The sequence below is a fragment of the Bos indicus genome, chromosome 23, assembly GCF_029378745.1.
Source record: "Bos indicus isolate NIAB-ARS_2022 breed Sahiwal x Tharparkar chromosome 23, NIAB-ARS_B.indTharparkar_mat_pri_1.0, whole genome shotgun sequence".
NCBI classification, from domain to species: domain Eukaryota; kingdom Metazoa; phylum Chordata; class Mammalia; order Artiodactyla; family Bovidae; genus Bos; species Bos indicus.
The window spans coordinates 40,619,943-40,645,802 of record NC_091782.1 but is presented as its reverse complement, the minus strand read 5'-3'; the positions used below and the strand labels follow the sequence as shown (position 1 = coordinate 40,645,802).

Genomic DNA, 25,860 nt, shown 5'->3' with positions numbered 1-25,860 from the left:
GCCACCCAAGGAGGTTCTGGGTAGAGACACAGTGTAGACCTGAGTTCTCCCTTTCCTGGAATTGAGGGTGGGATGCCTAAGCTTTTATAGGTTTATTCTTTATTTGGTGAATTTAAAACCTAAAGGTAGGAATTTGGGCCTGGAAAGGGAAAAGCAGGGTCACTCAAAAGGTCAGGAATCTAGGTTGCCTGGGGCTGTCTAAAAGGGCGACTTCCTGGGTGGAGCGACCTGGCTATTTATTTAGATGTGTAGCTAGAGGTATGTTTATTCAAGATGGGTGTCTTTGAAATAGACGCATTGGCAATCAGAAACTAAATGTTAGGCACTTACGTTACATTCAAAAAAAGCTTACTGCCAAGCACTTACAGTCTGGATCTTCGCCTGATGCATGAAGAATCTGAGTAACTTGATGAATACCTTGCAGCAAGTTAGGACTTCATCTTGAACTTAAAACCGAGATTTCTTGTATCATATGACATATATCTGATGAAATATACGATATGTCCTTTTCCAAATTACGTACCTCAGTTCCAGAAAAGGCAAGCAGAAAGAGGTAAACTTCCTTTCTTCCTTTCTATTTCCTTTCTCTTTCTTTCCCCGCTCCCTCCCTCCCTCCTTTTTTTCCCTTTTCGGTCTTTATGTCATTGGAAAAAAATGAACAAACAAACAAAAAACCCAGAACATTATCTTTGTGTCTCTGGACTGTTTGCAACTCTCTGATACACCCTGAAGATGGTGCTCATTTTCCTTGTTGTTGTTCAGTTGCTAAGTCGTGTCCAACTCTTTGCAACCCCATGGACTGCAGCACACCTGGCTTCTCTGTGCTTCACTATCTCCTGGAGTCTGCTCAAGTTCATTTCCTTATCCTGGTCTAAAAACTCACTCTCAGAGCCATTCACTAGGACCAGGCTTCACAGTTCCCCTGAGTCCACAGAGAATGACCTTTTGTCATAGTTACCCTTATTCAAAAACACTGCAAGTAATTTTCCCTTAGTACAGTGAATTATGACCAAGGAATAAATAATAATGTTTCAATCATCTAACTAACAGTTAGGCTGAAGATAAGCAGGCTATCAATTTTTCAAAACTTTGGTCTTATGACTCACAGGCCAATGCAGTTTTTGAACACAAGGCTGTTGCATGTAAGCTATTGGGTGAAAAGATACAAAGGTACATAAATTGAAATTTTTGTTCATGAGGACGGCATGCATATAATAATACAAAGTTCTGTGTAAGGAGTTGTCAGAGGAAAGGAGTGAATAGTAAGAGAGAGATCTAGGTGTGAGGAGTTGATGGAGAAGTCTTCCTGGAAGAAGGGAATTTTGCCAGGCAACTAGGATTTGAAAGCATAAAAAAGGTTAAGGAGGATTGATCTAGATCTAGGATAAGAGCATATACAAAAGCACAGAGGAAAAATACATGCAAGATATGCTGTAGAGTGGTAAAGAATCCACCTGCTAATCCAGCAACTGCAAGAGACACTGGTTCAATCCCTGGTTTGGGAAAATCCCCTGGAGAAGAAAATGGCAACCCACTCCAGTATTCTTGCCTGGGAAATCCCATGGACAGAGGAGCCTGGAGGGCTACAGTTCATGGGGTCGCAAAGAATCAGACAAGACTGAGAACAGCGCACAACATAAAGTGTGGGCAGAAAGGAGAAATACATTCTTAAGTTTGGTCAGAAATGTGTACAATGCAGAATGTTAAAAAATACGATAGGACCATTGGACTTCACCCAGGTGTTACTGAGAAAACTCTAGGGATTTGAAGTAGGGGACTGCAATGAAAGCGTTGTTTAAGAAAGACTACAAGGTCAAAGGAAATGGATACTAGAGGCAGAAAAATTTGTTAGGGATTCGGTTTTCTAGGAGGAGATGCTGATTATCTGACAAAGCAAAAGGAATGGAAGAGGTTAAGAGACAAACGACGGAACCTTCCAGCACAGTAGGACCGAACACAGGAGGAGGGAACATCACTTGGAATTAGTGGTTGAAGAATTATGGCTGTGGATCTCAAACCTGAGTGTGCATCACAATCTTCTGCAGGGCTTGTTAAAACACAGATTTCTGGGTCCCAGTGCAGAGAATCATGGGGGCCAAGAAGTCTTGACGATTCCAGAGAAGGGAAAGTTATGTGTCCAACACTTAATGTCAAGCACCACATCGTGCAGATCGCATTTCCTGTAATTAGAGGAGATGTGTAGTCAAGTCAGGGGATACTGTATTCATACTCAGTAAATCTCACATGTCATTTGAACATGTAATACCATAAGCATATTTCTTGTCCCAAGCACCAATTGCCGCACACACATTCACTTTCTGAGGTCAGAACAGCGATTTAACAATCTCATTGCCCAGTGGTGATATACTATGTACTTTCCAAAATTAACCAAAATGAGAACCCCTGGGGTACATAACTCAGCTCTCTCCTTCCAACACGTGCATGGTTTCCTTCATCTCCTATTATGCTCTTTGCACCCGTAGTCATGCAAATGGCCCAAGTGAACACTGCCTTCTGCGAACCAGATGGTCACATGTGGGAACAGAGATGGGATGGAGACAATAGAAGTAACAGCCTATAAAGTAGGTTAGCACTACTGAAATTCTACTTTCTTCTATTAATACCAAGTGAAAGGTTAATTATTTCCATCCATGTTCACTTAATGGAGAGAATTAATCTCAAAGGCACAGCAAGAAATTTTCAGCAAAATTTTGTGACTGCTTATTCCAAAATAGGGCAGAAGCATGATTGAGTGTGTGCTGGAAAGCATGATGGAAAGAGTGAAGAGGCTTATGGAACACTCTGCTTGAGATGTAAGGCTACACTTGTAGGTGTTTGGGAGGAGAGTAAAGAAAGACTACGCTCTCATCTTCTTTCTCAGTATTGAATCCCAATGGAACAAAAGAGAGTCATTTGGTGACTGGATGCTGTTCTTTTCTGAAATCAAAACTACTTGAAATTAAGATATAAACTTCTTTCCTCTGTGCATGACATGAATCATGTTTAACATCGGTTATTTAAAGATGCTGTGTACACTCATTTTGTAGACATAGTAATATTTACAATCTTCCTAAATTTTGCATACTCATATTTTTACTTTCCTAAGTCGTTCCTCATAGCACATTATACGTATATAACGTCTTCATTTATAAGACCACATTTAATCACATTTCAATATCTATGAAGAGTGAGATATCTTTTGCTTGTGCTGGGCGCTTCTGTTTTGCAACTTAAAGATTTACTTGCTGCTGCTAAGTCGCATCAGTCGTGTCCAACTCTGTGCAACCCCATGGACTGTAGCCTACCAGGCTCCTCCATCCATGGGATTCTCCATGGATGTACTGGAGTGGGTTGCCATGACTTACTTGCTAAAGGACTACAAAGTTCATAATGTATGTGTTAGTCACTCAGTCGTGTCTGACTCTTTCTGGCTCTTCTGTCCGTGGATTTCTCCAGGCAAGAATACTGGAGTGGGTTGCCATTCCCTTCTCTATGAAATCTTCCCAACCCAGGGACTGAACCCAAGTCTCCTGAATTGCAGGCAGATTCTTTACCATCTGAGCCACCAGGGAAGCCCATAAATAGTAGTTAAATTTCAGATTGATGTTATTTCATCCACTCCTTCATTAACGTAAAAATCAAGGTTGATCTGTTGCCTGGCCCAATATTTTTTACAGAAATATCTAGGGTCCAATTACTTTGGAAATAGCTACATAAAATAAAAAGAATAGCATATTCTGTTGTATATTAATTAGTGTTTAAAAAACAATGAGATGCAGGGAATAAAGAAGCCTATGGCAAAATAAATATTTGGGTCCATTTTTAGCAATCAAAAGAAAGCATTTTGGTGAAATTTACTGAATAATAAAAGAAAACTATTAACAAATTTAAAATGACCAAGAAAATGGTAAGAAGAAAATGACTAGCCCTGATTCTACTACATAAAATATTTTAATTATGTGTTTTTCTTAATATAAAAGTAAAACATGCTTATTTGTAGACAGTTTGGAAAAGAGCCAAGAACACAAAGAATAAAATAAAAATTACCCATTATACTAAAGATAATCAATGTTAACATATTGCAGCATTTTCTCCTGGTCATTTCTTTATACACTTAAACCCTATATTTAAAATAGTCCATGTTCCTTTAATAAATTATAACATTATGCATTATTCTTTTCCTCATAATATTCAAAGTTCTTTTTAAGTACTATTATTAGTCATGGGATGCCGTATGTTTAATTATTTCTCTTCGAAACTCATGTATATTAAAGCCAAATTTTGGTGCCACTAATAATGGTGTGATAAAACTTTTTCCTATTTTTGGATTCTTACTAAGTTCTTGTACTCTGATGAGAAGGACAGAAATTTTGCTGGCAACTAATCAGAGTCAGCTTTTTAATTGATTTTATAGAGGGTGGAGGGGTCAAAAATTCATTCCTTCAAATATTTTTTAATAACTACTCTTTTTTTAGCCATGGTTCTAATGGGGATACATCAATAGACAAAATGTATAAACATCCCTGTGTGTGTGTGTGTGTGTGTGTGTGTGTGTGTGTGTGTGTGTGTTTAGTTGTTTAGTCGTGTCTGACTCTTTGAGACCCCACAGACTGCAGCCCACCGGGCTTCTCTGTCCATGGGATTCTCCAGGCAAGAATACTGGAGTGGGTTGCCATTTATTTCTCCAGGGGATCTTCCTGACCCAGGGATCAAACAAGGGTCTCCAGCATTGCAGGCAGATTCTTTACCATCTGAATATAGGGAAGTCCCTATAAATTTCATGTAACTTGGGTTCCAGTATGCTAATTTATTAAGACAGAGAAAACAATAGAAAAAATGCTTTGTAAAATTTTCTTTTTTTTTTTTTTTGAGGGGGATGAAGTTGCATAAAATTCTGCCGTGTACATGTTGGTCTGAGGTGCCAGTGAGGTATCCATGCAGGGATTTACTGGAGGAGTTCAAGAAAAAGTCTGGGCTGGAGATATTGATTTGGGCCTCGTCAGCATACAGGTGAGAGCTAACACCATCGAGGGGATCTAATCAGGGGAAAATGCTGAGAATTACTGATAGTGGAAGACTTACCTAAGGAACACCAGCATTTTAAAAAGAGGATATGGAAAGAGTACAAAAGCAGGAAAGAAACCTCTTAAGACTATAGAGCCATGGAGCCAAGAGGAGTATATTGCTTGAAAAAAGAAATAGATAATGATAATCCTTCTCAGAAATCAAGAGACTTGAAAATGCACCTTGCATTTTGAAAACATGAAGTTCGTTACTAACAGGTTCATTACAACCCCATTCTGAGGCTCCACACGTCTTTGATCTCTTATCTCCCTTGTCCCCTTCATCTTAGCTATTTCCTTCTGTGGCCACACCTTATGATTTGTCATGACTTGTTACTGTGTCACTCCTGAAATGACAAACTCAAACAATATACTCTGTGACCACACACCATCTCATGCACTCCAATGCTTTCAGGGCACTAAACTATTTGCTATTGAGCCCTTCTGTAAATTGATTCCTTTCCTTTCTATCTATTATTCTTTTCCATTCCATAGTTCAACACTCTCCCAAGAAACTTGAACAACTTAGATCCAGGAAAAGAGGAACAATTTTGAAGGCGTTGGTCATGTGACAATGTCCCTCCATGTGTGAATCAATGGAAATGCTAGACTCAAAATAAAAGCATGGCACCACCTCTTCTTCTAAGATTTTTTTTAGCAGGTGAGAGATGAGTTCTAGCAATCTCCTTAACTGCAAAACACATCAGGAGGCAAATCTACGGTTCCACCATAGAAGATGTAACTACATTTCCAAATTAATTGAACTAAAATTTTAATTAATTAAAAGCCCTCAAGCCTCTTGTAATACCCATTTTAAAAATTTCCACCCATCTGCCTAAAATCGCCACTTATAAGTCCATTTAGAAATCTCCTAGACAGAAGATCTGAAAGCATGGAAGCCAGAGTGGTTGGGATAGTTTGAATTCCACTCAAATATTGAGAAAAGGATTTAAGTGCAAGTGGTTTTTTGGGCTGTGATACTAGGAGATAACAACTGAGGGAAAAGGGGGTGAGACAGAAAAAGGAAAGCAGCCAGTAAAGGATGTGTTATTTTATCAGTGAGCCCATTGGGTAATTGGGACTTGATTCTACTAAGAAACTCAGGGGTTCGGTGTAAACCCTGTGACTCAGAGTGGTGCCCCTGTCCCCTTGCCCCCAGGAAGGAGCTGGACTTTGCATGTGATCATAAAAATCCTCAGATAGCATTGCCCCGGGGTGGTAGCGTGCAGGGAAGGGAAGGAAGAGGAGAGACAGACAAAGCCCCAAGAAGGATGTTAGACATCACGCATTACAATGAGAAGTCAGCCTCTGCTCCAGCCCATCCAGAGATGCTCTAATATGTCCAGCATTTTTATCTCCAAGGTATAGGATTCTGTACAATTGTCTGGGCTTCTATCTGGGGAAAGTACTTTGTTTTAAAACTATTTGAATTTGAAGAGTTCTAGACTAATGATGTTGTTCTCATTTATGTTAATCAGTAGATCCCCTTTCTGCTGAATTCCATTCAAATAAACTAGTACAGACAGAGACTGCTAGTTTTATCTAACTGTATGACCCCATAGAAAGAGACGGCTGCACACAAGCAGATGGTCAAATAAGATCTAACGTGAGAGTTTGATCTTGTTCTCATAATTCTGCTGTCCTTGCCTGCTACCTTAATCAACATAAGCTAGCTTTATTCCAGCATAGAAATTAATTCCCAAATCCCAATGACTTCACACACCAAAGGGTTATTTTTCAATCACAACCTGTTCATTATGGCATCACAAGTTTCTCTGCTCAACATATTCAAGGCCCCAGGATGAAAAGAGGGTCTATAATTGTATGTAGCGGCACCTTGTGCAAGAGGCAGCCTCTTTTGTCATAGTAGCAAGGAAAGAGACTATGAAGAATCACACGTGAGTTTCCTTTGTCTCAGCTCAGAGGTAATGAATCATCTCTGCTCAAGTTAGCCAGACCATTGACATCACAATGCTTAACTGCAAAGCACTGAGGAATGCAAGGAAGCAGAGAGAACATGTGATGATCACAATAGTTTTCACTACACCTACCTACCAAATAGAAGATGCCTTTAAGATCATCCAGGCCGGGGGTTTTCCAGCTGCACATTTTAGGAACTCTACTACTCTCAGCATCCATTAGGAACTCCTGAAGGTGAAACAGTTATTTCCCCCATCCCCCTATAGAGCCAGAAAAGCTTTTTTTCAATACTTTCTCCATCTTGATGTTTCTCGTATGATTTTCTTTGAGGAAAGGATTCTGTAGCTTTAAAAAATAGTTGGAACATGACAAAGGCAATCCAGCTTGTTTTATTTTAAAGATAAGAAAAGTCAAGCCCCAACAATACTGAGTTTCCAAAAAGATGCAACTGGTGAGTGGAAAATCTTGAACCGGAACCTTTCTCAGACACTGTACACTTTGACATTTGACATCGTGTCCTGATGGACTCCTCATTGTTGGGAAAACCTTTTCTCTATGATGTTTGTCAGGAGTATCTGGAAAGTAAGTCTCTAAGCTAGAATTCATTTGAGAAAAGAACAATGAAAGGATAAACGAAAGAAGAAAAAAAAAATCACAAGAGACCGGAGGGAAAAAAAAAGTTGGCAAAGTGAAAAAGTAAAGTGAGAGCACTAGAGAGAGGTCTGGAGGTGTGAAGAGGCCGTGGGCCCAAGTGAGAGCCACTCAGTCTAGACTCCAGATGTGAGGCCATGGCTCCAGTGAGTTCAGGACTGGTTGCTGCAAACACTGTTGCCAGCTGACATGGCTGAGCTACACACCCTTGGATGGCTGACAGAATTGGCTGTGTTTCTGTTCAGCATTTTGCTTCCTAGTGTGTGACTGTTCAGTCTGCTGGCTGTTCCAAGGTTGTAACACCAGATAATAGGAGACCTTCTTTTAATACTGAAGTCAGCCTTTGGCAAACCCCAAAGAAGGAAAGTCCTTTTAAGTGTCCAAAGGCAGGTTGGTACCCCTTGGACTATTAGAAGTGCCACCTTCCCACATGGAGGTTAATCTGACTCCAAAAATAGGAAAATGGTGGAGAGACACAGAGTAAATAAAACAAAAGGAGGCTACTGCTTGTTAGCAGCAGGAGAATGGGTAAATGTCCTTGTGCTTCTGGGATTGCATTTCCTCTGCGGGATTTCATTAAATAGTCTTCTAAGTTCCCTCTGAACACTGACACCCCATAAGCCTATGAAATGGCACCAAGAAGGAAGGAAGGATAAACAAGAAAACCATGTCCTCTGCAAGCTTATATGATAAAACAGCAATACCTAAGTATTTATTTTGTTAAATAAACAAGTTGAATACTTGTATTTGCTCTCTGCGATTGAGCAAACTGCAGAATCTGGCAATGAGTTTAACACATGAAAACTAAGATGGAAGAGCTCTGAAGACAAGGAATCATTCTAGAGAAGGGAAAATTTGAAAGGGCCAGTCCAAGACTATAATTCAGAAGTGAACAAAATTTGTGTTTCTTATTCTCCCAACATTCTTCCATTCTTTAAGCAATTATTTAATGCCTGCTACATGGTATGGCTAGGGATTTTATGGCAAGGAAAATAATCTCACCTTTATATATAATATAATGGTGGATGCAGGCAATTAGACAAAGATTAATACAATAAGGATAAACATAGGGGAAGAGATATAGGTGATGGAGACGGGAGAGAAATTCAGACCAAGCTTGAAAGACCAGAGATACTGGAGGAAGTTTATTTTAAGTTGAGTCCTGACAGAAGTGTAAGAAAGGGATAGTCAGACAAAAAGGTGGAGAAGGAAAGAAGGAAAGATCTCATAAACACTTGAGATGTGTTTATGAAACTGAAAGTAATGCATTATGACTGTCACTTGTTGCCTATGTGAACATGAGCGTCCTACCTCTCTGAGCTTCAGTGTCCTCATCTGAAAAATGGAACAGTTACAGGTTGCAAAGACACGTGTAACAATAGTTACACGTGTAACTATCACTTTCAATATTAAGAACAATTGTGTATGTGTGTGTGTCTGTGTGTGTGACACCTACTCTGGCGCTTACCGTATAGGAGGTAATAAGGAGGTACTTGATGAATGATAGAAAACTATAATATTACAGTGCAGGACTCGGGAAGGACAACACAGGAGTCAGATTGTTGCCCAAGTTTCTGGCTTTGGAAATTCAATTCTGCACATGTTGGAGGCATGTCTACAATAGCAGATGTAGTATCCAGTTGGCTTAATATACATGTATCTGGAGTAAAGGCGATCTGGGCTGAAGACGTAGTTTCAAATGAACACGAATATGATACAAAAAATAATGTCCCTTTCTTCTCCTTTTATTGTTCCATGTTGATCTGCTGAAAAATTCCTCTTCAGTCCATATTTCTATCATCCATAGCTGTCGACTCCTAAATTATCAGCTAAGGAATTGTATTGTAACAGAAAGGGATTGGAAATGTTATGAAAACTGAACTGTTTTGAGACTCTATAAGAAACAAGGCACAGCGGGACAAGACTGTGAAATCTGACAGTCACCTGAGGTTGAACCATTGGGCCAGGTTGGACAGGCTACACGGATAGCCTTCTCTCATGTGTATAGTATTTTCTGAAAAGAAAATCAGTTCTGTTCAGTACTCAGTCATGTTTGACTCTTTGTGACTCCACGGACTGCAACATGCCAGACTTCCATGTCCATCACCAACTTCCGGAGTTTACTCAAACTCATGTCCATCGAGTTGGTGATGCCATCCAGCCATCTCCTTCTCTGTTGTCCCCTCCTCCTCCCGCCTTCAACCTTTCCCAGCATCAGGGTCTTTTCCAATGAGTCAGTTCTTCACATCAGATGGCCAAAGTATTGGCGTTTCAGCTTCAGTATCAGTTCTTCCAATGAATATTCAGGACTGATTTCCTTTAGGATGCACTGGTTGGATCTCCTTGCAGTCCAAGGGACTCTCAAGAGTCTTCTCCAACACCATAGTGCAAAAGCATCAGTTCTGCAGTGTTCAACTTTGTTTATACTCCAACTCTCACATCCATACATAACTACTGAAAAAACCACAGCTTTGACTAGACGGACGTTTATTGGCAGAGTAATGTCTCTGCTTTATAATATGCTGTCTAGGTTTGTCATAGCTTTTCTTCCAGTGAAGAAGCGTCTTTTAATTTCCTGGCTGCAGTCACTATCTACAGTGATTTTGGAGCCCTGCAAAATAAAATCTCTCACCATTTCCATTGTTTTGCCATCTATCTGCCATGAAGAGATGGGACCAGATGCCATGATCTTAGTTTTCTGAACGTTGAGTTTTAAGCCAACTTTTTCACTCTCCTCTTTCACTTTCATCAAGAGGCTCTTTAGTTCTTCTTTGCTTTCTGACATAAGGGTGGTGTCATCTGCATATCTGAGGTTATTGATATTTCTTCTGGCAATCCTGATTCCAGCTTGTGCTTCATCCAGCCTGGCATTTTGCATGATGTACTCTGCATATAAGTTAAATAAGTAGGGTGACAATATACAGCCTTGACGCCCTCCTTTCCCAATTTGGAACCAGTCTGTTGTTCCATGTCCGGTTCTAACTGTTGCTTCTTGACCTGCATACATATTTCTCAGGAGACAGGTAAGGTGGCCTGGTATTCCCATCTCTTTCAGAATTTTCCACAGTTTGTTGTGATCCACATAGTCAAAGGCTTCAATAAAGCAGAATTAGATGTTTTTCTGAAACTCTCTTGCTTTTTGTACGATCCAATGGACATTGGCAATTTGATCTCTGGTTCCTCTGGCTTTTATACATCTATCTTGAACATGTGGAAGTTCATGGTTCATGTACTGTTGAAGCCTTGCTTGGAGAATTTTGAGCATTACTTTGCTAGTGTGCCACTTGAGTGCAATTGTGTGGTAGTTTGAATATTCTTTGGCATTGCCTTTCTTTGGGATTGGAATGAAAACTGACTTTTTCCAGTCCTGTGTCCACCGCTGAGTTTTCCAAATGTGCTAGCATATTGAGTGCAGCACTTACACAGCATTGTATTTTAGGATTTGAAATATCTCAACTGGAATTCCATCACCTCCACTAGCTTTGTTCGTAGTAATCCTACCTAAGGCCCACTTGACTTTGCATTCTAGGATGTCTGGCTCTAGGTGAGTGATCACACCATCATGGTTATTTGGGTCATGAAGATGTTTTTTGTATAGTTCTGCATTCTTGCCACCTCTTCTTAATATCTTCTGCTTCTGTTAGGTCCATACTGTTTCTGTCCTTTATTGTGCCCATCTCTGCATGAAATGTTCCCTTGGTATCTCTAATTTTCTTGAAGAGGTCTCTAGTCTTTCCCATTCAATTGTTTTCCTCTATATCTTTGCACTGATCATTGAGAAAGGCTTTCTTATTTCTCCTAGCTATTCTATGAAACTCTGCATTCAAATGGGTATATCTTTTCTTTTCTCCTTTGCCTTTAGCTTCTCTTCTTTTCTCAGCTATTTGTAAGGCGTCCTCAGACAACCATTTTGCCTTTTTGCACTTCTTTTTCTTGGGGATGGTCTTGATCACTACCTCCTGTACAATGTCATGAACCTCCATCCAGAGTTCTTCAGGAATTCTATCAGATCAAATCCCTTGAATCTATTTTTCACTTCAATTGTATAATCCTAAGGGATTTGATTTAGGTCATACCTGAATGGTCTAGTGGTTTTCCCTACTTTCTTCAATTTAAGTCTGAATTTGACAGTAAGGGGTTCATGACTGAGCCACAGTCAGCTCCCAGTCTTGTTTTTGCTGACTTTATAGAGCTTCTCCATCTTTGGCTGCAAAGAATATAATCAATCTGATTTTTGTATTGACCATCTGTTGATGTCCATGTGTAGAGTCTTCTCTTTTATTGTTGGAAAAGGGTGTTTGCTATGACCAGTGCGTTCTCTTGGCAAAACTCTGTTAGCCTTTGCCCTACTCATTCTGTACTCCAAGGCCAAACTTGCCTGTTACTCCAGGTATCTCTTGACTTCCTATTTTTGCATTCCAGTCCCCTATGATGAAAAGGACATCTTTTTTGAGTGTTAGTTCTAGAAGGTCTTGTTGGTCTTCACAGAACCATTCAGCTTCTTCAGCTTTACTGGCTGGGACATAGACTTGGATTACTGTAATATTGAATGGTTTGTCTTGGAAACAAATAGAGATCACTCTGTCGTTTTTGAGATTGCACCCATGTACTGCATTTTGGACTCTTTTGTTGACTGTGATGGCTACTCCATTTCTTCTAAGGGATTCCTGCCCACAGTAGTAGATATAATGGTCATCTGAGTTAAATTTACCCATTCCAGTCCATTTTGTCTCACTGATTCCTAAAATGTCAATGTTCACTCTTGCCATCTCCTGTTTGACCACTTCCAATTACTTTGATTCATGCACCTAACTGAAATCGCTCAGTCGTGTCTGACTCTTTGAGACCCCATGGACCGTAGCCTGCACCAGGCTCCTCAGTCCATAGGATTTTCTAGGCAAGAGTACTGGAGAGGGTTGCCATTTCCTTCTCAGGGAATCTTCCTGACCCAGGAATTGAACCCAGGTCTCCCACATTGATAGACGCTTTACCATCTGAGCCACCAGGGGACCTGGTGGACTTCCCTGGTAGCTCAGATGGTAAAGCATCTGTCTGCAATATGGGAGACCCAGGTTCGATCCCTGGATTGGGAAGATCTCCTGGAGAAGGAAATGGCAACCCACTCCAGTAGTCCTGCCTGGAGAATCCCAGGGATGGAGGAGCCTGATAGGCTATAGTCCATGGGGTCGCAAAGAGTCAGACACGACTGAGCGACTTCACTTCATGCACCTAACATTCCAGGTTCCTATGAATATTGTTCTTACAGCATCAGACTTTACTTCTATAACCAGTCACATCCACAACTGGGTGTTGTTTTTGCTTTGGTTCCGTCTCTTCATTCTTTCTGGAATTATTTCTCCTCTCTTTTCCATTAGCCTAGTGGGCACATACGACCTAGGGAGTTCATCTTTCAGTGTCCTATCTTTTTGCCTTTCCATACTGTTCATGGGGTTCTCAAGGCAAGAATGCTGAAGTGGTTTGCCATTCCCTTCTCCAGTTGACCACGTTTTGTCAGAACTCTCCACCATGAACCATCCATCTTGGGTGGCCCTACATGGCATGGCTCATAGTTTTGTTAAGTTAGACAGGGCCTTGGTCCATGTGATCAGTTTGATTGGTTTTCTGTGATTCTGTTTTTCATTCTGTCTGCCCTCTGAGGGATAAGGTTAATAAGAGGGAAGCTTCCTGATGGGAGAGGCTGACTGTGGGGGAAACTGGGTCTTGTTCTAATGGGTGGGGCCATGCTTAGTAAATCTTTAACCCAGTTTTCTGTTGATAGGTGGGGCTGTGTTCCCTTCCTGTTGTTTGATCTGAGACTAAACCATGGTGGAGGTCACAAAGATAATGGCGACCTCCTTCAAAAGGTCCCCTGCATGTACGGACACACTCAGTGCCCCGACCCTGAAGCAGGCCACCACCGACCCACGCCTCTGCTGGCGACTCCTGGACACTCCTAGGCAAGTCTGGGTAAGCCCCTTGTGGGGTCACTGCTCCTTTCCCCTGGTCCTGGCACACACAAGGTTCTGTTTGTACCCTCCAAGATTCTGTTTCCCCAGTCCTGTGTAAGTTCTGGTGGCTCTGTGGTGGGGTTAATGGCAACCTCCTCCAAAAGGGCTTATGTCATACCCAGGTCGCTGCACCAAGAGCCCCTGCCCCTGAAGCAAGCCACTGCTGACCTGTGCCTCCACAGGAGACACTCAAACACTCAAAGGAAGGTCTGGCTCAGTCTCTGTGGGGTCTCCGCATCCTGGTGCACACAAGGTTTTGTTAGAGCCCTCCGACCGTCTCTGGCAGGTATGGGATTTGATTATAAACGTGATTTCAGCCCTCATACCATCTTGCTGGGGCTTCTCCTTTGCCCTTGGATATGGGGTATCTTTTTTTGGTGGAATCCAACATTCTCCTGTCAATGGTTGTTCAGCTGCGAGTCGTATTTTGGAGTTCTCGCAGAAGATGAGTGCACATCTTCTACTCCATGTGAAAAGAAAATGGTGGTGGGTTAATACGAGGCAGCAGACATATTTGCTGAAGTGGATACTTAAGATTTTCTTGACATTCCCTTCTACCCCGTAAATCAAATTAGCTATAAATCATCATTGATGTAGCAAATCTGTCTGCCCCCTTCTTTCTGTTTTTCATTTCAAATTAATATCAGATGAAACAATTAATGCCTTTCAGAGCATTTTCCAGATCAAAAACAGACACACAATCACATGAAAAATTTGGCATTTAAGAGGAAAAAAACAACTTTATTTAACATAAAACTTATTGAAAAATTCAAAGCCTGCCAACTGGGAAAGAAATTAAGGTTAGGTTTCTGAGAAGTCTCTCTAATCATCAATAGGAGGGACTAGCAGGGGCCTTGGCTGTGGCTCACTAGCTGTTGTCAAAGTGAAATCCTTGTTTAGTGAGGATATGAACAGTCCCAGCTATTATCTCCTTCCCTCCTACTGAATGTAAAACTCTATCAAGCCTCTACTCTAGGATTAAATGCTCAGCCTAGTATAGCTTCTTTTCTGTTGCTTTCTATGACATCTGAACTTTCAGAGCACCAATTTCTGGTCTGCAATCCACCTTCCACTAGCCCCTGAATTCTCTGTCCTTGATGCTGGGTCAGCAGTGGCAAGTAAAAGCTCAGGCTTAGAGGGGAAAAAAAAAATTTTTTTTTTTCCTTCAATAGGGCAGAAGTGAGAGATGCAAGACCCTTGAAGACTATTTAATCAATAAATGTCTTTTCTTCATAAATCTGATATGTAGCCAACACTCTAAATGAACTTCTCCACTGCTCACAAAGTAACACTTATATTGAAGCTACAGCTGCTATTTCTGCTTTAAAAAGCATGAGATTTTGTGTCAGAAAAGTGAAACATATATCCTGGTTCTATATTTAATACCTGCTTGAAATTGGGCAAGTCTTTATCAACACTCTGAAATTCAGTTCTCCTCTCTAAAAGAATGAAGAGCCAGATTTTCTTTCTGTATCATTTTATTCATGCCTTTATTTCTGAAATTCTCACCTTTAACTGTCATCATTACTTGCATAGAACTTAGACGATGGACTGCATCTTAGTCACTTCTGTATTCCCAGGATTTAAAATACTGTATGTTGTAGATTTTCTGTGAGACTTTCTAAAAGGAATTCAAAATATCCCTGCCTCACAAAGTTGACAGATACATTGAAAGCAAGCTCAGTTGCTGGAATGTGCTCCTGCTTTCTCCTTCAAACACTTAGAAATATAGGATATAAAACAATGATGCTTTTAGTATAACAAAATAGAGGAAAAGCTCAAAATAGAGGAAAGGAAAATCCTTAAGCTGTTAAATAAGGAAGTCAAAGCCAGAGTTTCAAACTTGGCTAATGCTAAGGACACCTAGGGGCTTCTCTGATAGCTCAGTTGGTAAAGAAGCCGCCTGCAATGCAGGATACCCTGGTTCGATTCCTGGGTCAGGAAGATCCCCTGGAGAAGGGATAGGCTACCCACTCCAGTATTCTGGCCTGGAGAATTCCATGGACTGTATAGTCCATGGGGTTGCAAAGAGTTGGACACGACTGAGGGACTAACCACAACAAATGGGCTTTCACTCACTCAAGGACACCTAAGAAACACTAGATAAAAATATATACACCAAAGAGCTAACTAAAAAGCATTATAATGCCCGGGTTGGAGAAAGTAAATGTGGCCTTGAACTCATGAAAGATGAAGACTTCTAACTGAAATCTCTACAAAAGGATGAGCTTCTTGAAGGGTTGGTCCCTCTATATGGAAACGAGACTAGAAAAACATCTACTTTGAGATTGTAGTGGGAAAGGGGGTCTGAATTTCTACTACAAATTCAAGAGTCACAAATGATAAATTAACGCATAAAAACTGGCCTTAAATTGAAGATATCCCAGACACTGTACGAGAAAAAACTCTTCTAAGAGGACACAACCCAGGGTGAATGAGGCTACCACAGAAAAACAAGCTCCTTGGAAGATAAGTATTAAAAAAATCAGTCACTCAACGAAATGGTCAGCCATGAAAAAGAGTCAGCAAAACATAAAGGAAAACTAGAACTTCTTAGAATATCTAAAATAGATAACACAATATGTACACTGAACATGATAAAGAGACCAAAGACAGCATAAAAAGCATAATAAAAATATGATACCATGGGGAAAGCAGATGGGTAAAATATCCAAGTAGAAGTATTAATCATTGAAATAAAGAAATAAGAGAAAATAAAGAATAAAGAAACTAATTAAAAATAAAGAAATAAAGAAAAAAGGAAGGGAAGGGGAGAGGAAGAAAGAGTGAAGATTTAAGTTTGGTCAATCAACTTAAGGCAAGAAAGGACACAAGTAAAGCAAAGGAAAACACAGTAGCAGGAAAAAAGATTCCAAATATATATGTAATCTCAATAAAAGTAAAGAGATTTAAATCACTTCTTATTTTTCTCTCAGTGGTCAAACTATAGAATAAAATTTAGCTATATGTTATTTATGAGATACCTAAAATGTAGGTACACAAAAGGCTGGAAAATTAAAGGATCAAAAATATATCTGAGAAAATATTGTTAAAAAATAAAGTTTGTTTTTAGCTGTGGTAATAGCAGATAAAATAGAATTACAGGGAAAAGTTATTAAAGACAAAAAGACCCACTAAGGACAAAGAGGATTATTGTAATAATAGAAGGAAACTGTAAGATTTACACAGCCACACTAAATTATTTTGGCACATAATTATGTATTATATAAACATGTAGATTGACAAAATTGCAATAAGAAACAAACAAAAAAAAAAAGTTAAAAATGTTGACCAAACTCACAGAAACCAAATCACCAAGCAAATTAAGCCTCTAAATTCTTAGAAAAAGCATATAAAAGAAAAAAGTCAGAATATATAAAATTTAAACAACAAAATTAACAAACTATATCTAATAGACTTATATTGAACTCTGTAATCAAAAGTTAGGGACTATATGATCTTACCCACCACACACAGAACATTTTTAAATTGACCATCTATTGAGTCACAAAAGACTCAAGAAATAGCAATGAAAAATTATACAAGAAAGGCAATGTTTTCCAATTTAAAGCAAGAAAACTAGTATTCAATTATGAAAGATAGTCATAAAGTTACGAATTTGAAAATATAGAAATTCACTTTTAAATAATCCTTGGGTCAAACAAGTGGTAATCAAACATACAAAGTATTTAGAACTAAACAGTGAAATATCATATAGCCAAACTTTGGAATAGAGCTTCCCAGATGGTGCAGCGGTAAAGAATCTACCTGCCAATGTGAGAGATTTGAGCCCTAGGTCAGAAAGATCCTCTGGAGTAGGCAATGGCAACCCACTGACTGAACACACGCATACACACACACGCACACACTTTGTAATGCTGCTAAAATACTGTTGGTATATAAATTATGGCTGACCCATATAGATTTATGTAAATGGGTTCCAATGCCCTCTAGCTTCATGATGGAGCCACAGCAGGGGACCAGACTGAGTTAGGAAACTGATGTTAGGAGATTATTCTCCTGGCATTCAGCTGGAGAGGTAGCCTGGCTCTGCCCCACAACAGTTACTGCTCCTCTCAAAGAGGGAGACTCTGCTTGACTCTCTCTCCTCCTGGGTCCCAGGAAGTGCTCACTCCCCTCATCTCTGTGGGATGGAGGTTAAATACCCAGCTGCGATTAGTCCTGGGTTACCGTACTATCTCTTGTGGTTTCCCCTCTACGCATATCCTTGTAAACAGTCCTGTTGTAAATAAACCCTCCTCAAATTGTACTGTTTGGAGAGTGCCATCTGTTTCCTGTTGGGACCATGACTGAAACAGTGTTATAGATTTAATTTAGAAGGCCTGTCACACTCTTGGACACAGGGAGAAAATAGAGGAAGGACGGAAATGGTGTTGCTATCTGGATGTAACTATAATCTGGACATTGGTACCAACCGAACCTGGCAGATACACCATGACTGTCCTTCCTTTCCCAGGGCACATTTATGGATTCTTCAAAAACTCCTCAACCCCAGAGATCTCTCACTTATAGTTACCTTGGCATGACCATGGCATCTCTTCTGCTGGCCACCATTTGGCCAGCTCTGACTCCCCCAATCAATGGTGTGCTTCGGAGAGGTGGACAGCACCTCTGTTCTTCTGGTGAATAGTGAGAAAGGGGAGAAAGCTTAGTTGGATGGGTGAAGCAGTTGTAGTTCAGCTGAATGGGTAAGATTTTATTTCTATCATTTTAAAAATCTTTGTCAACAAAATTTAACATTAATACTTACCTGTGTTAATAATCAGTTCAGTTCAGTCGCTCTGTTGTGTCTGACTCCTTGGGACCCCATGGATGGCAACGTGCAAGGCTTCCCTGTCCATCACTAACGCCCAGAGCTTGCTCTAATTCATGTCCATCGAGTCGGTGATGCCATCCAACCATCTCATTCTCTGTTGTCCCCTTCTCCTCCCGCCTTCAATCTTTCCCAGCATCAGGGGCTTTTCCCAGCATCAGGTCAGTTCTTCTCATCAGGTGGCCAAAGTATTGGAGCTTCAGCATCAGTCCTTCCAATGAATATTCAGGACTGATTTCCTTTAGGATGGACTGTTTGGATCTCCTTGCAGTCCAAGGGACTCTCAAGAGTCTTTCCAACACCACAGTCCAAAAGCATCAATTCTTCAGTGCTCAGTTTTCTTTATAGTCCAACTCTCACATCCATACATGACTTCTGGAAAAACCATAGCTTTGACTAGATGGACCTTTGTTGGCAAAGTAATGTCTCTGCTTTTAAATATGCTGTCTAGGTTGGTTGTAGCTTTTCTTCCAAGGAGCAACGTCTTTTAATTTCAATAATAATTGAATGATAATAGTGTTAATAATAGTGATGTAATATGATTATCTGTATGTTTGAAAATATTTAATACTTAGGAAACTGATTTTTAAGGAGTAAAGAGGCAAGGTATATAAGAATCTCTCACACAGGGTCTGACGCACAGGCATTTAGCACATCTCTGTGACATACTATTCCCATCCCAGCCCACAGCTTTATTGCTATGGCCATGCTGATTTCAGACCACAGTACATTCTGCTTACTGCATCCCTAAAGTCTCATGCCAACTTGCCAAATGAGATTTTTTCAAGTATTTTGAGATAGAATCGGGTTAGGAGGGAGGAGAGGAAGGTGAGAAAGGGTTATAGAATTTCTTAGAGTTTGAATCATAGATTTAAATACTCTCCAGTACCATAAGCAGGCTTCCACATGACTCCTTCTCGCCTCTGATTTCTTTTTCCTTAATCAGAGCATCTTCAGCAGAGCAGCCATTGCTTTTCCCAGGGGAGCTCAGCTTCTCTTTATTTCCTTATCTCTACAAAACCACACCCCACTTTTCTGTAATTTAGGAGATCTAGGAACAGTGGGAGGTAAAAGGGTTGCCTTGAGGACCCAATAACAAAACATAGAAGGTTTATTGGGGATCTTTGAAGGCTGAATACAAGGTCCCTATCAGTATTTAAACAAGAGACCCTGGTAACCTTAAAAAAAATGTAATTAGCTCTAAATTTCTTCTGCACTAGAGATGGTCATGAACTTGAATCACACCTTTAAACATGGCACCCATGCCTAGCCTATGTTATCGGCAGACTCCACAATTTTTCCTTTACTCTCGACCAGGATCTGTTTGGTTGTGTGTATTTATATACAGTTGTGTGGTATATAGAATAACAGAATGTTCTGGCTAAGTGTTTTAATTTAGAGATAAAGAAATTGAAGTCTCACCATTTGTTAGTTGAAGACCAGAAACAGATTCCTCTCTGACTACAGGTGCAGTAGTTGGATCAGTGGATAACTGTAAAAGCATATAAGCATTTTATTAATTCATAAGTATAATACCCTTTTAAATTAAGTCTGGGAAATGAGAAACTACTGACCCAAGGTACCCAAATATTTTGATTTATTTATTGTTATCAAAAATTGTTGAGAACCTATAATATACCAGATACGAGTGTCTTTATGTGTTATACAGCTCTTTAAAGGAGCTATGGTACATTTGTCCAAGATACATGAGGTTAAATAGAAGTGGTTATTTTAGGTACTGCCTAAAAATTTAGTTTAATACCTTTACTCTTTGTGAGCACATCATAATGTCTTCCCATCCTCTTGGAGAGCAATGCTGGTTAAACATCTTGGTACTCTGATGCTATCCAGGATACATTTCTTTTGATATTCTGATAGTAGATTTTGAAGAGTTGGCCTTGGAGTCTGAAGCCCTGCTGCTAAAGTGATCAAATACCTTGGCATTCTTTGAAAATAAGCTCTGTATGTCACACTTTCTAGTCACCCCTTAGTTACCAAGACCATCAAAATCAAGATGGTGCCTGAAGTTTTCAGTCGGTCACCATTCCTTCCTACTGATGTACTGAAATAGGGATGAAAAAACAAACAAAAACCCACTGTATTTCCCTAGAAGAGGCTCCTGGACAAATCTGAGGCTAATCATGAACAAATTTCTGTGTGAAGACAAGAGCAGAAAAGAGAATCAGGAACTACAGGAGGAAGACACTGAATAAAGAACACAAGCCTTTCTTTTACCTCTGGGAGAAACACTCATTTACCACTTGCCCTCAAAGTGCTCCCATATCAAGCAGCTTCTATTTGCACACTTTTGCTTTTCAAGGCACTTGCCAGCATTTTGTTATCATTTGGTCCTCTAGAAATCACATAGTGTTGGCCAAGAACTTGAGGCTTGCCAAAGACATGTAAGTCTCAGTGGTAAAGCCCGGAAGCTTTTAGAATGAGGCAGGCAGAAGATGAGAAGGTTTAGAAGGAAAGTAAAAGGAAAGACTAGAGTCATTCTATTCTTGGTACAGTGCTCTTTGTACGGAGCCATTTTTCAGTTTTGGTCCAGGCTATGGCCTTAGATAATCCGATCAGGACACTGAGGTTTTACTTCAGTTACAATAAATTTCTCCCTGCCTTGATACATTTTTATATTTCCCCTAAATAAAATTTCACTAAGGATTTTGAGATAACAATATAACTTGCACATTTTTCAATCTTCTCAAGGCTTTCAAATTTTTAAAAATGTAATGAACATTGACTTATACCCTATCCCATATAAAATGGCATCTCATCCACTATTACTAAGGATTCTTTAGGGAACAGTATTTCTGCTAATTCACTTCAGTCGCTCAGTTGTGTCCGACTCTTTGAGAACCCATGAATCACAGCACGGCAGGCCTCCCTGTCCATCACCAACTCCCGGAGTTCACCCAAACTCATGTCCATCATGATGCCATCCAACCATCTCTTCCTCTGTCGTCCCCTTCTCCTCCTGCCTCCAATCCTTCCCAGCATCAGGGTCTTTTCCAATGAGTCAACTCTTCATATGAGGTGGCCAAAGTATTGGAGTTTTACCTTCAACACAGTCCTTCCAATGCACACCCAGGACTGATCTCCTTTAGGATGGGCTGGTTGGATCTCCTTGCAGTCCAAGGGACTCTCAAGAGTCTTCTCCAACACCACAGTTCAAAAGCATCAATTCTTCGGCACTCAGCTTAGGTAATTCTCCTAATTACCTAGCTTTATATCCTCTTCTGTTCTCAGTCTCTACTGAGATATATTCATATCCTGAATGTACTCTTTATTTCAACATTCTGTCTCATCACTGGAAAAAGCCATGCTGGCTTCAATTCCCAGGGAACCACTGACCTAAAGATAAGTGTACACAGCTCACATTACCACAGACCTAGGGCTGTAAATTGCTGTTGTATTGAGAACCATCATGAAAGATACTTGTCTTTTACTTCACAAGTCCTATACTCTTGCCCTTAAAACAGGTACCCTCATCTTCTTAGATTTCCGTGTCTACCTTGTGTGAACCAGGACCCAGGAGAAAGGAGCAGTGATCCCACAAGAGACCGACCCATACTTGCCTATGAGTATCCAGGAGTTGCCAGCAGAGGCATGGATTGGTGGTGGCCCGCTGCAGGGTTGGGGGCACTAAGTGTGGCACTGCATGCAGGGGACCTTTTGAAGGAGGTCGCCATTATCTTCATGACCTCCACCATAGTTTGGCCACAGGTCAAACAACAGGGAGGGAACACAGCCCTGCCCATCAACAGAGAACTGGATTAAAGATTTACTGAACATGGCCCCATCCATCAGAACAAGACCCAGTTTCCCCTGCAGTCAGTCTCTCCCATCAAGAAGCTTCCATAAGCCTCTTATCCTTATCCATCAGAGAGCAGGCAGAATGAAACTACAATCACAGAAAACTAACCAAGTGGATCACATGGACCACAGCCTCATCTAACTCAATGAAACTATGAGCCATGCCATGTAGGGCCGCCCAAGATGGATGGGTCATGGCGGAGAGTTCTAACAAAACATGGTCCACTGGAGAAGGGAATAGCAAACCACTTCAGTATTCTTGCCTTGAGAACCCCATGAACAGTATGAAAAGGCAAAAATATACAGCACTGAAAGATGAACTCCCCAGGTCGGTAGGGGCCCAGTATGCTACTGGAGATTAGTGGAGAAATAAATCCAGAAACAATGAAGAGATGGAGCCAAAGCGAAACAACACCCAGGTGTGGATGTGACTGGTGATGGAAGTAAAGTCTGATGCTGTAAAGAGCAATATTGCATAGGCACCTGTAATGTTAGGTGCATGAATCAAGGCAAATTGGAAGTGGTCAACAGGAGATGGCAAGAGTGAATGAACGTTGACATTTTAGGAATCAGTGAACTAAAATGGACTGGAATGGGCATGATGGCATGATCATTCACCAAGAGCCAGACATCCTGGAATGTGAAGTCAAGTGGGCCTTAGGAAGCATCACCATGCACAAAGCTAGTGGACGTGATAGAATTCCAGTTGAACTATTTTAAATCCTAAAAGATGATTCTGTGAAAGTGCTGCACTCAATATCTCAGCAAATTTGGAAAACTCAGCAGTGGCCACAGGACTGAAAAAGGTCAGTTTTCATTCCAATCCCAAAGAAAGGCAATTGCAAAGAATGCTCAAACTGCTGCACAATTGCACTCATCTCACACACTAGTAAAGTAATGCTCAAAACTCTCCAAGCCATTCTTTAACAGTACGTGAACCATGAACTTCCAGGTGTTCAAGCTAGATTTAGAAAAGGTAGTTGAACCAGAGATTGCCAACATCTGTTGGATCATACAAAAAACAAGAGAGTTCCAGAAAAACATCTAATTCTGCTTTATTGACTATGCCAAAGCCTTTGACTGTGGATCACAGCAAAATGGAAAATTCTGAAAGAGATGGGAATACAGACCACCTGACCTGCCTCCTGAGAAATCCGTATGCAGGTCAAGAAGCAACAGTTAGAACCTGACATGGAACAACAGACTGGTTCCAAATCAGGAAAGGAGTACATCAAGGCTGTATATTGTCACCCTGCTTATATAACTTCTATGCACAGTACATCATATGAAATGCTGGATGAAGCACAAGGTGAAATTAAGATTGCCGGGAGAAGTATCAATAACCTCAGATATGCAGATGACACAACCCTTATGGCAGAAAACAAAGAAATAAAGAGCCTCTTGATGAAAGTGAAAGAGGAGAGTGAAAAAGCTGGCTTAAAACTCAATATTCAGAAAACTAAGATCATGGCATCCAGTCCCATCACTTCATGGCAAATAGATGGGGAAACAATGGAAACAGTGAGAGACTATTTTGGGGGTCTCCAAAATCGCTGCAGATGGTGACTGCAGCCATGAAATTAAAGACACTTTCTCCTTGGAAGAAAAGCTCTGACCAACCTAGACAGCATATTTAAAAGCAGAGACATTACTTTGCCAACAAAGGTCCATCTAGTCAGGCTATAGTTTTTCCAGTAGTCATGTATGGATGTGAGAGTTGTACTGTAAAGGAAGCTGAGTGCTGAAGAATTGATGCTTTTGAACTGTGGTGTTGGAGAAGACTCTTGAGAGTCCCTTGGACTGCAAGGAGATCCAACCAGTCCATCCTAAAGGAAATCAATCCTGAATATTCATTGGAAGGACTGATGCTGAAGCTGAAACTCCAATACTTTGGCCACCTGATGTGAAGAACTGACTCATTTGAAAAGCCCCTGATGCTGGGAAAGATTGAAGGCAGGAGGAGAAGGGAACAACAGAGGAAGAGATGGTTGGATGGCATCACCGACTCGATGGACATGAGTTTGAGCAAGCTCTGGGAGTTGGTGATGGACAGGGAAGCCTGGCGTGCTGCAGGCCATGGGGTCACAAATTTTGGACATGACTGAGTGACTGAACTGAACCATGGTATTTGGCTTCTCCACCCCCGCACCCAATGAGTGTCTGCTTCCTCCTCTCTGTTTTTATAATGGTGATTTCCCGTGACCAAAATGTGCCTATTTACATTAACATAGACAGCCCTTGTGCTCTGTCCTTAAGGAATCCAAAAATATATTTCAAGTATCGTGATACTGTTTGTCAGATGACATAACCAACACCTGACCATTTAAGTAGATATCACATTTGTGTAAAATAAACTCTGTTACTAGAAAAAGTTAAGAGATTACATATGAATAAACCAATATTGGATGAAGAGAATTCCCCAATTTAATATATGTGGATTAACTTCTTTTTAAAATATTAGAGTATGACTGAGATACAGGTTCCACTAAACTTGCACTGAATAGAATCTGCTTATTCTTGGCAAACCTAGGGAATATTTTGCCATCATGTACTACTTTTCCCTTATATATGTTGGGCTTTGTACCCAAGAGTACAAACATGTATTAACTAATATCTATCTTTAGATGTTAAAGCTCTGATAACAGAAACTACAGGCTCTCCAGGTGGCTCAGTGGTATAGAATCAGCCTGACAAGCAGGACACACGGGTTGGATCCCTGGGTCAGGAGGATCCCCTGGAGAAGGAAATGGCAACCCACTCTAGTATTCTTGCCTGGGAAGTCCCATGGACAGAGGAGGTTGGTGGGTTACAGTCCATGGGGTCGCAAAAGAGTTAGACATAACGACTAAACAACAACAGAAAGTATACAAAGAAACTGATAAATTTGTGGATATGCCAATGTCCACCAATGACAGTCAGCCTATAAATGAATATCTGCAGCTCTAGATATCTGGATAGACAGCAAAAATCCACACAATATTGCCTTCACATTCATAGCTAAGTCCATGGAGCATTTCCTGTAGGCTTTAGTACAGGGACTGACCTGAGAATTGCCAGGATACGTGGGCATTGGCTAGGGAGGAGCCATTGACTCTGCATAATGAATTCTCAGGCCAAGAAATATGTGGCAAAGACTATCCCCACACTGTACAATGTAATCCTTCATGGGCTTTGGAAGACTTTTGTGAAACTTCTTTTCAAAATAAAGGCCTGATACCACATTTAACATTGAACAGGGCCAAGCTTTGCATGGATGTTGTTTTCCCTTCCCAAATGAAGGCCCTGCCCAGTTGTTGTTATTTCTTCTTCCACATTTATTTTTATTACATTGTATTGTTTCAAATCATTTCAAAATGTTTTTAATGCAATATATCTTATTAAAAATAGTTCTGAAATTCATAAGCAATCCCTATGGCATGTCCTTGGCATCGGCTGTAAAATTCCAAAGTACCTAATTTATTTGATTGATTGATTTTTCAATGTTTTAAAGGGTACCAAGCCCAACAGCATATAATTTTTCTCTTACCAAATGGAATATGAATGAATAAAAGATAATTGCATTTTTTGT

The 25,860-nt window shown here is 40.4% G+C and overlaps 1 long non-coding RNA gene across 1 annotated transcript in view; it reads left to right on the top strand.

Moving 5' to 3' along the window:
- The first annotated feature begins 7,132 nt into the window (after positions 1–7,132).
- Positions 7,133–25,860, top strand: part of LOC139178910 (uncharacterized) — a 59,535-nt gene continuing 40,807 nt past the window's right edge. Inside the window, exon 1 of the long non-coding RNA XR_011563321.1 lies at positions 7,133–7,217. This is a non-coding gene — a long non-coding RNA (uncharacterized lncRNA). The remainder of the gene's footprint in view (positions 7,218–25,860) is intronic.